The following is an 11,503-nucleotide window of genomic DNA, read 5'->3' on the forward strand; positions in this document are numbered from 1 at the left end:
CAAACCGCAGACCAAAGAGTCCTTTGAGCTTGCCCAAGAAATACCCCACATTGTTGCCAAAAATGGCTTTTAGCCGAGCCTAGAAAATTGCTAAGGACACATGTACTTACCAAAATACGGAGCTAGGACACGCCAAGGTGGACGTGGCCAAAGTAGGCTCCCGAACTTCACACATCGGCTTTGAGAGATACCTTTGTTAGGAGGACAGGAGGGGGGGGACTTGCAAAACAAAGGACTCTGACGCTCAAGTATATGAGTGAGGAGAATAAAGCAAGTATATGTTTATGAGAGCAAGTATGCGTAAGCTTAAGGTATGAGGGAATGTGTTATGGGTTCGATGGAACTTGGTATTTATAGGAGTGAAGCGTAGTTGTGGGTCCTTTTTTGTAGGGCTGTTGTAGCTTTGCAGATAATTTCTGGCTTATAGATAATAATCGCTAGCTTGTAGATAATGTTAGAGATAAACTGTAGCTTATAGATAATTGTACCATGTAGATAATGTGTGGCTTTATAGATAATTAACTACCTACCAATAGATAATTAGATTCAAATATATTCAAATATTAATAGGTTAGAGATAACCTGTCAGTTAGGGAACCCGACTGCTAAGGGATGAGTGTTCATGCTCCTGTTCCAAGGCTGACGTGGAGGGTTGACATGTGTCTCAGAGTACCATGTAGGGTGCCACATGTATTTTGTGGACCCTGGATAGTACATAAGCCCCCCAAGCTCTGAGCCGGCTTGCGGGTGAAAGAGATTGTCTAGTATCAAAGGTAAGTATATGATGTTTGGGGTTGTAGTCTTGACAAGTAAAGGGTGATGACTTTGTCGAACCCCCAGGTATGGACGAGTGTTTGTTCGATGTCGGGTGTGGTAACCTCGACAGGTGAGAGAATTGTAGGTTGATGTGGCCTACCAAGCCCCCGAGCTTGGACAAGTGTTGTCCCGCTGCTTCTGTCAAGTTGTTCGGGATGGACATGTATTTGGCATGCCAGGTGAGGGAAGCCTCCAGATTTGACAATTTTGCCCTTTTCTGACTGTTGGAAGGTGCATTGAAGACAAACATTACGTTTTGTCTGCTACTGCAAGTGTGTGTGGTGCATGTGCAGTACTCTTGCATACGTGTCACTCAGAGAGTGGGCACGTACTGGAGTCGTGGTGCATGGGTGAGTGGGGTGCGTCGTGGTGTGAAAATTCAGGGCACCACTTCCGCTCCCGCCAGTTATTGAAACGGTTGTTTCCCTTTTAAATGAAGTAGATGTTTGATTTCGGGTCATCGTTACTTTGATCTCTTGCTTCGTTGCCTTCTACTTGCAATCCTTTTCCTTCGTTCACTTTCTTCGATTCTTAAAGGTATTTTGTTTTTCACAATGCCTTCATTCTTGTCTGATTCTGCCATCGGCATGGGTGACAATGATTCTGGGGGCTCGATTGAACAACCCATGATGGACTGGGAGGTCATTTCTATTGGCAGTTCCTTGTCAGAGGATGCTCGTTGTTGTGCCTCTGACAAAGAGTCATCCTCTTCGGAGAGGGTTAGGGCTTCGTGTCGTACTTGTGGGGGCACTTCTCACCCTTGTGGGAGGGCGTGACCTTTCATTCATTTTAGGGAGCCTGTCCTGACTATTGTGATCCTCCCCCATTCTACTTCTGGGGGTGTGAGGAGAGGTAGTGGTGGTGGAGATGTTAGGGCGTTTCCCCACGTGCGACGTAGCCATAACGCTGGGTCACCATCATCCCCACTTGTAGTTGCTGGCTATGAGTAGGTGAGGGACGACGTCTTGAAATATAAGTCCTCTCTTACCTTTGCGGCGAGTGTCGTTGCTCTTCAATGCCAGGTGAAGCTGGCGAGCCTTGGGAATTCCTGCAAGATAGTCGTTCAGGCTTGCGGGAGTGATGACTTCCCTTTCTTGAGGGCAGCGTCAGGTAGTCCGCCCTTCTTTATTTATGTATAGGTGTCTTTGTGAGGTCTTGGGTCTTATGGGTGACTTCACCTGGAGGCCACTCGTGAAGTAGGTCGAAGCTGCGGGTGGGATTGTGCCACTAAATGTTGTTGCTCCTGTTTTTGGAGAAGAGGGTCAACCTGCTAGTGAGGTTGGCTCTATTGCTGTTGTTGTTGAGATCACCTCTGGTGCCCCTTCCTCTGTTTTGGCAATGAGGAAACAAGAAGATGGTGTTGGGCCATCTGGTTGTAAAAAATGGAACGCCCCTATGAGCCTGTGTGCCCTGAGGCAGACTACAGGGTTGATGCTGGACCTGGGTCACCTTTCAAGTGAGCAAGTTGTGCCTCCAGCTCAATCGGTCGTCGAGGCTCCTGCTTCTATTGTTGCTACTCCTACTCCTTCACCTCCTCCTACTGTACCTGTTCAAGAGGCCACTCCTACTACTGTTGTTAATATGCCAACCACTTTGGCTGGTCTTGTCATGGTTCCGTCGTCCATCGTTGCTGCACCCTTGTTGAGTGCTGGAGTGGCGAATGTTAGTGCTTCTGTAGTGCTGCCTCCTCCTTCTTCGGCTCCACCGGTTCCACCCTCTGTTGTATTGGTGATGGCATCACCTTCCTCATCTTCTCGTCCTCATGTCTCGTTAGATCACCTATACACCTTCAGCGGTGCTGATTCATCGTGGGGCTGCAAATTATAGGCTGGAGCAGAAGACCTCATATGGCTTTGTGTCAACCTTTGACAAAAAATTTGATTCGGTTGGTTAGGGTACAAAATGCTACGGACTCTACCAAAGTCTTTCTCCAAAGAAGTTTGGAAATTCTAGAGGAGAACGGACAGTAGCACCAAGAGGGTTTGCACAAGGTGGTGTCCATGGAGTCAGAGATCGCCAAATGGAGGGCTACTGCTCACACTGTTTGGAGAGTGGAGTGTCCTAAGGTGGCTAACACCACCATCGCCTTTGTTGAGGTCGTAAGGTTGAACTGTCAACTGTCTTCCAAAGTTGGTGGTGTGTTGGCCAAGTTGTTGTGCACCAGGTTGGATTGTGATGAATTGTTCAGATGCTACAAGGATTTACAGGTAGAGAAAAAGGAATTGGTTGGCAAGGTGGAGGGCATTGCAGAGGAGAAGGACAAGCTTGCGAAGGTGGTTGTTGATTTAAAGGCCCAACTTAAGGAGTCGAAGTCCAGGCTGGAGGAGTCCGAGCTACGGGTTGTTAGGGAAAGGAAATCTAGCAAGGAGCTTAAGGAGGAACTGCTCGTTTACAAGAAGGAGGCTATGGAGCAATATGAAAAAAGGTTTCATAAGGCCGTCAGGAAGGTCGGGTTCTTCGTCAAGGACCTTGACTTGGGTTTCTTTGACCCTTTCAAGGATGTGAAGGACGGTGTTCTACTTGACGAGGAGGAAATTGCTGGGGAGAAGGGGATTGTTAATGAGGAGCAAGGTGTTGAGTAGCAAGACGATGATGCCTATGTCTAGGCTGCCTTTGTCTTTATCTTTCTTCTTTTCTTCATTGTTGGAATTTTGGTCGTACAAGCCTTGTAACTATGACAATTTTTTATTTTATTTTTCTTCAATGCACATGCTTTCCTTTGATGAAGAATTCCGCACTGTTTATGTATGTCTTATGTATATGTCATGTATGTTGCCTTTGTCTATGCAACACTTCGTACTTATGGTAGTATGAATAGGCCGTCGTGATGAGTCTAGAATCTTTGACGGTGCAGGAAGCAAGACCTTTTCGATGTAGAAGTAGGACCATGGTGGTCTTGTAAAAAGTAGATGACATGAAATCATCTCAGGTTTGATTTCAACCTGGTTAAAGGTATTGTGACCCATCTGGTGTGGCTTTCTTTTGCTTTATGAAGCTTCTCCCCTGATGCTTGTTGAGGAGTATATTTAACTTGTCCCTGGTTGAAGGTCTTTTCAACAAGTCTGGGGGTAGGTCGCTTGACCTATTGAGTTTCTTCTCTGATGGTTATGAGGAGTAAGTATGAGCTGTACCTGATTGAAGGTCTTGTCACTCAATTTGGTGATGGGTCATTTTGACCTGTGAAGCTTCTCCTCTGATGGGTATGAGAAGTAAGTATGACTTCCACCTGATTGAAGGTCTTGCCAAATAGTCATGTGGTAGTTCGTGTTGTTGAACTTGGATCTTTGATGGTGGTCGCCGTAGTTTCTGCGAGTGAGCGGACCAATGGGATGCCATGGGTTTTGTAGGAGTACAAACCTAGGATAAACCTTGGGTTTTGCAAGAATGTGTACCAAGGGCGGACCTTGGGTTTTTGATATACTTGTATTCCTGCACAAATAAAAATTAGGAATAGAGAAGATCATCAAGGGTAGACCTTTGCGTACCTTGAGTTCCTATGGATATGGAACTTAGTAACAGAAAGGGCTCACCAAGGGCAAACCTTAGGTTTGTTGAGCCTTGGATTGGGGACATGTTTGCCCTAGGTTTTGTCAAGCCTATGGAGCTGCGTCGAGGCTTACCAAGAATGGGCCATGGATTTTGTGAACCTATGAGGATTAATAAGCATGGAGCTTGGGTTTGACGAATCTTATGTGCAGCACATGTGTTGTGCTCTTGTATACATGGCACTCGTCGTGGGTGGCATGTACCCTTAGGTGATAGACCCTAAATCCCTTGCCTTGATTCTCAATCCCTTGGCAAACCAACACAAGCAATCAACATTATCGTTTGGAATTAGCGAGGCGTAACCAAGATTATTTCTATCCCTAGAGATGACCCCAATTAAGTATCCGATTTAGTTTGCATTTCAACAAGACTCGCAAAAGTGCAAGTCAATTTATGGAATCATCTATGAGGTGCGTAGGGTCACAAAGCATTAAGTATAGAAGGTGAATAGTGAACTCAAACAATATATTAATGTTAGAAAATTACATCAAATAGGGTTCAATTCGTTCCTCTCTTAGCTAAAAAAGAAACTAGACATTCATGAAATACAAGAAGAGAGAAAAGAAGAGGGTTAAGGGTGGTGTGTAGAGGGTTTTTTTTTTTTTTTTGCTACTGCCTATGCCTATCTATTTATAGAATCATAGATGTGTTTAATAGAGACAAATAATCTTCTTAATTTACAAAATAATATAATCTATACAAGGAAAATATCTCTTCAACTAATATAATCTATTTTAATTGTTGCAATTATCTCCCAAGTGATTTCCTTCAATTATCTTCATGCTATATCTCCATAATTATCTTTGTTTTGAGTTAATTCAGTTTTTGGGCGCACTGTTTAGCGTGCTCCTCGCTTAAACGAGATATCTTCTGTAAAATTTCATCTTCTTCTCTGTTTGAGTTGGCTTGAGCAACCTATACCTCGCTTAAGCGAGACCACCTTGCAAAATTTATCTATTTCTCTATAAAAATTCACAAAATCATATTAAAAACTTCTAAAATCGTAATTCTCATCTAAAATTTATTAAAAGCTGAAAACATAACAAATTTGATTCAAAACAAGGCCTAAAGTATCTAATAAACGTCTTAAATTGTATATGAAAATATGGTAAATTTTGATGTTTATCGATATGGGAAGTGAAGTGCTCTATCAACTTCAATCTTTTGATGTACCCTATGTATGTGTGGGATCATATGGAAGAACTGATATTGTCCTTGTGATGCTTTTTGAGTCATTATGAACCATATTGATGTTCAAATATTTAGAGTCAATGTCTTCATCATTTTGGTGTTGACTTTACTAAAGCTTCATTCTGACTTTGGATGCTCTTCATGTAGCCTTTGATAAGTTTTCTTTGTAAGGCCTTTGTTGTTTAGTATCTTTCCAAGAACCAAGTACTCAGAGGGAAGCAATATTCATCATTCTCATAGGCTTCAAGAAATTAGTTCTTAACTAGCTGTTCTGAACCTTTTTTAGCATCATTCTGAGCACTTCAGAATGAATGAACATGCATGCTTCTTAAAGTAATAAACACTAAAACACTTAAGCAAAATGCTAATCATCACTAAAACCCATCATCCTTTCATTTTGCATGGCTAATGATTTTCATAATTAAAACCAGGGATATGCACTCAATAACATTTTCCCCTTAAATTTTCAACCACCTCATTCCTTGTTTCCTCCCTTTGTGGGTTCACCCCAATGGCAATGCCCGCAAAGGTGAATGAGAAAGCCATAGTTATGCAATTTAGTAACCTTGCATACCTCCTAAGAATACTTTCCTGAATTGCGACACATCCAACCAACTTTTATGGAAATTCATTTGAAGCCCAAATGTCGCTTCATAGCACTCTTCAAAGCCAAGATGTTTTATAATGAAGGCTCTACAAACACCACCATATCATTCACGAATTGGTGCATAATGACATGTACTTCATCACGCCCAAACCTCACGCTTGTCAATAACCCCTTCTCATTCGCTTGTTTGGTCAAACTACTAAGCCTTCCAGCATTGATGAGAAACAACAACGGTGCCATACGATTGCCCTGTCACAATTCTCTTTGTACCTTGAACTCCCTTGTAGGGCTGCTGTTAACCAGTACAAAAATTATGGTCAAGATAATGGTTGTAGAATCATGAAGAAGAGAAAATCCCAACTAACCGTATTGTATGCTTTTTCAAAATCAGCCTTGAAAATCAAAAGTGGTTTCTTCAAATGGTTTGGCTCCTATATGACTTTATTTACAATTACTACACTATCCAACATATGACGATCCCCAATAAAAGCATGATGACTGAGACTCCTTCAGCACTTTTTGCATCACACTCTGAGTCTTAAGAGCCATCACCTTAGCAATGATTACAAGTTGCCTATCAATGAAATTGAGTGATAATCACCCAAGCTTTGGGGGTTGTCTATTTTAGGAATAAGGACGAAGAAGAATCCATTTGGAAAATTGGCATTCCAATGGAACTAAGACATGAACTGCATAATATCTGCCTTTAGCAATTCCTAGACTTTCTTTTTAAACTAGAAGTTATAGCCGTCTAGGCCAAGACTCTTATTCCCTTTAAATACCCGAACTACAGACTTCACCAATTCACCTCATCGTCGCTAAAGGAAATAGTCAAGAGAGAATTATCCATTGCATCTAAGCATCGAAATGGCACACCATCAAGTCACATGCCTAATTGCTCTCCCTAGCTGAATCGTTAGTGGAAAAACTCCAACACCCTTTCTTTTACTAAGCCAAGGTCATCCACCCAAATCTTGTTAACCATAAGACCCTTGATGCAATTTGTCCGCCTTTTCCAATTAACCAGGAATGATAGAACCTGGTGTAGAATCCCCTTCTTTTAGCTAGGTAACTCGGGCCTTTTGTGCAAGCAATGATTCGTGCCTATACATCCATCTTCTCAAGTCCCTTGTTAGGTCTCCCTTCTTTGCAACTTCCTCCACCGACAGATCCTGTTGCTCAACCTTCAAATCCAGCGTCATTATCTTTGTTTTAATCTCAAAGCACTTTGTTTCAAGATCCCCATAGTTAATTTTAATCCACTCCTTCATATTTGACTTTAGGATCCTCAATTTCTCCTTAAACATAAATGTGCCCTATCCTTGCATATGAAGATTGGTGTACTTCTCCTTAACAAACTCATCAAAAGTGCACATTGTTAGCCAACCATTAATAAACCAGAATGGTTTCGAGCCCCAGTCAAGCCTTGTAAACGTCAACATAATGGGACAATGGCCTGATAACTTTCTATTCATGACAAATTGGGCACAACTAGGATCAAAATCAAGCCATCCAATTGATAATAAGAACCTATCTAACCTACTGCAAGCTGCTACTCCACTTCGAAACTATGTGAACCTTCATCCAACTAGCGGCACATTAGAAAGTTCCATGGATTCAATAAACAAATCAAAATTTTCCATTTCACTGCCACTCATAGACATCTTGCCATCTTCTCCCATTTATTTCTTCTTGTGCCGAATTGCATTGAATCTCCCATGCAACACCACCTTCTGGTTCTCTCTTTCTAATGCTTCCCACAAATCCTTTTTGCCTTCCGAAGAGCAAGGAGCATACACGTTTACAATAACTCTAGGTTCCAACTCATTCTTCTAGAGTCCTTTAATGCCCAGAAAGCCTTCCAGAGAAGACCTCTTGCATCATCAAGTCATCCTTACCCCAAATGCACAACAATTCGCCTACTATGTTTATCGACAGTGATGCTCTCCAATCCATTAGAGAATCACCCCCACAAAGATGAACATAGTCTCGCATCCAATGACTATAATTTTGTCTTTTGTAGACACAAAAAAATTCCCTTCTTCCATAACTAGCCTTTTAATCCCCTGCCTCTTGCCTTTCCTCCCAACCCTTGCATCTTGTGTGAAAGAATCTTCATAAGCAACCCTCGCCATCCCCTGCCTGCTACCTTTCGTGCTTATCCATGTAGTTGTTGTTGTCCCACATTTCCAACTTAGTAAATTTATCTACTTCCAACTTATCCTGTCATAGGCATGAGGCTCCCATCTTCCTACCCATACCCTTAATCACCTTAGCCTCTTGTTGATCGTCTTTTATCCATTGAGATCCTTGACACTCACTACTTGAACGAGGTCCTGAGTCAAATTTAGAGTGTGTCCATATGATCTTGTAAGGCTCTGGTAGTTCCCTCATAGGCTCCTTTGAACACCCCTTTCTAGACCCCAACAATTGTTTTCTCAACGCCTTGCATTCCACCCATTTATAGAAACTAGACTAAGCACCCCAAAATCAGATTTTACCTCCACCTCCCATAATCCTTCTGTTGTCCCACCTTCGTTTTCCTCTCATCCCTTCAAAATCGACTGTGATTTCCCTTACCTCTACATCGTTTGCCTCTTCTTGCTAGCTCTAGGTCTCCCAACCTTGCACTTAGGTGGCGCAATAGGTGGCCGAATGGCTACATCAATCACCTTTAGGACATGGTCCCCATCATCAGCCATAGGCTCCCTTACCATTAGAGACTGGTTACTAACAACAGCGTCAACGCTAATACAAATGATGTTCAACTCTTAGGTAACCCCAGTGATGTTAGTAGGGTCATCCAATAGAGGGTTCATATATTGGGTCTCAGATACATCCACAAATCCCTTTCTTTGGGTTGGAAGAATTGGGCTTAAGTTACTAAGGCCTGTATTTGCCTTACCCATAGAAGACTCAATTAAAGCCCCCACCCTTCCCAGAGATAAAGCTTTCTTAGCCAATAAAGCCTCAATAGTGGCCTAATCTTCCTTTATCATAGAATGGTCAAGCTCCACACCTAATTGAGCTTGTAGTCCAAATGTGCTACACTCCTCCATCAGGCCTACACCTGTTAGCAGACTTACGGTTTCTAAAACCTTGCTACATTCTTCAGAGTCAACAAACTTGTCCAAGAATGAATCATGAGTCTTAGGTTACTACTAACACACTAACCTGAACATCCTTAAAAGAAATATCCTTTTGACACCCCAAATATCCCTGTGGACTCCCCAACTACTCATGCTTCTCATCCTTTAGCCACGACACTGAAAACCCTCTCTCCTCATTTAATGCCTCATGGAATGGTCTTTTTCCTTTTTTGACAAAAGTCCTTACCTTTTGCTAACAACTCTGCCTAATGCTCTGGACACCAACCTCCATCACCAGAAAACCCTCTTCATGGCCATTTTTGTTTGAATCCCAATCATTTGAGTCCCTGGTCTCGCCTGACATGAATGAATTTGGTCATTCCCCCTATGTACCGGCTACGATAAACTCCTCCTCGTCCCCCTCATTCTCCTTCTCATGGAAACAACAACACTTGTCCCTTTTGTCACCAAGCTCCTCCACTATCCTTACTGACCACACTCTATCGTTGATCCTAATCTTGAAATATTCAGACACCAGTAAGAAGGATGATGTTTTAGCAGTAACTTTTCATATTCTAGATGCTACTTATTTTTTGTTTCCTTAGCTATTGCAACGAGGGTACCAATTGGCACCACAACACGCCCAAAACCTACTTCATTCCAAGTGTTCAACAGTAACCTTTTGTACCTAACCCAAACCAACCTATTATCCGACATATCGAGTAGTAAGATATCACTATCGTGGCCAATAAGTAGAACACGGTTATCACCAATATATTGGGCCTTGATCGAGCTTAAAGCATCTAGAATAAACATATCTTGTAAGTCAAAGATTTTCTCTGGTTCATGGAGCCTCCTTACAAGACTCTTGCTTAGCCATGCCTCATTTGTTGTCTCCACCAACATATCTGACCCTTCCCACAACTCTAGCCCATCAGTTGTGTGGAAGTCCTCCTTCCTGCCATAAGCACACGTTCCATTAAAGTGCTTGATTGCCCGTGCATATGATACCCCCGAACGCTTCCTACTTTGGTTCCCATCAAAGGACTTCCTGTCCCCTTTATATTGACTAGTGTTCTACAAAGACCCTTCGACCCTCTACCTTTGTCTCCCCCCTCTGGTTGCTCTTGGCTTAGTTGCATTCCCTCTCTTCGCCTGAACCTCGGTAGATTCACATGAAGTTTGACATTGCTGATATAAATCTTGTCCAGCTTGATCTCTAAGATCTTAGGGTTTTCCACCCCAACAAATTGTACAAACCCATACTTCTGACCCTATTAGTTCCTTTTCTTTGCTATGAAGACGTCCTTGACCCCCCTTTATCGGCAAAACACTTGCCACGAACTTTCCACCATGTAACTCGACAGAAAAATGGGAAAAGTAGAAGGTAGTCAACTTCATCATGACTCCATTCTCTTAATTTTGTATAATACATATATCTTTAAGTTGGGACACCCTTTTTTATTTCCTTGCACAAAATTTAAACCCATTGTATAATGTGTTTAATTCAAGTTTCATATTTACCAAACTAAGGCAATAAAAGATGACTAGAGTTTTCATTGTCATGCCATTTTTTTCAATTTCGATTTATTAATGTCGCGTGAGACAATGCAATGTTGTTAGCATTTTCAAAAAATACTACTAAAATTGCAATGCCCCATGTAGACCACATGCCACTTCAAAATTACTTTTTTTTTTAAGTTGAAGTGATATTGAATACCCTAGACAAATTAGAGTTTTTTTAGGCTTAATTACAAATTTGGTCCCTAAATTATTTAAAATGCATCAATTTGGTCCCCAAATTATAAAACACTCTAATTAGGTCATTCAATTGTTGAAATTGCATCAACAATGTCCTTTGCGTCAGTTTAATTTTAATGGCGATAAATTGGGTACATGTGACCTGCGACATGATAATCCCAGGTGAGTGTCACGTAAGATACTTCTGTCACTCAAATTAATAAACATGATTTGGAAGGACTTAATTGATGCAATTTTAACAATTGAAGGATCTAATTGAAGTGTTTTAATTTTTTTGAAAGACGAGTGTTTTAAATTTTAAGGACCAAATTAACATATTTTAAATAATTTAGAAACCAAATTGGTAGTTAAGTCATTTTTTTAGCATTGACTGTCCCAGTTTGATAAAATGTTTCAAAAGAGTCTTATTTTGATACTTTATTTCTAAAATTAACCTCCTTTGCTCAATCAGCCTCCATTAGTCCGTGCCAATCAGTAGATAGTTCATTTTTCA

This window comes from Glycine max, chromosome 2 (assembly GCF_000004515.6).
Source record: "Glycine max cultivar Williams 82 chromosome 2, Glycine_max_v4.0, whole genome shotgun sequence".
NCBI lineage: Eukaryota > Viridiplantae > Streptophyta > Magnoliopsida > Fabales > Fabaceae > Glycine > Glycine max.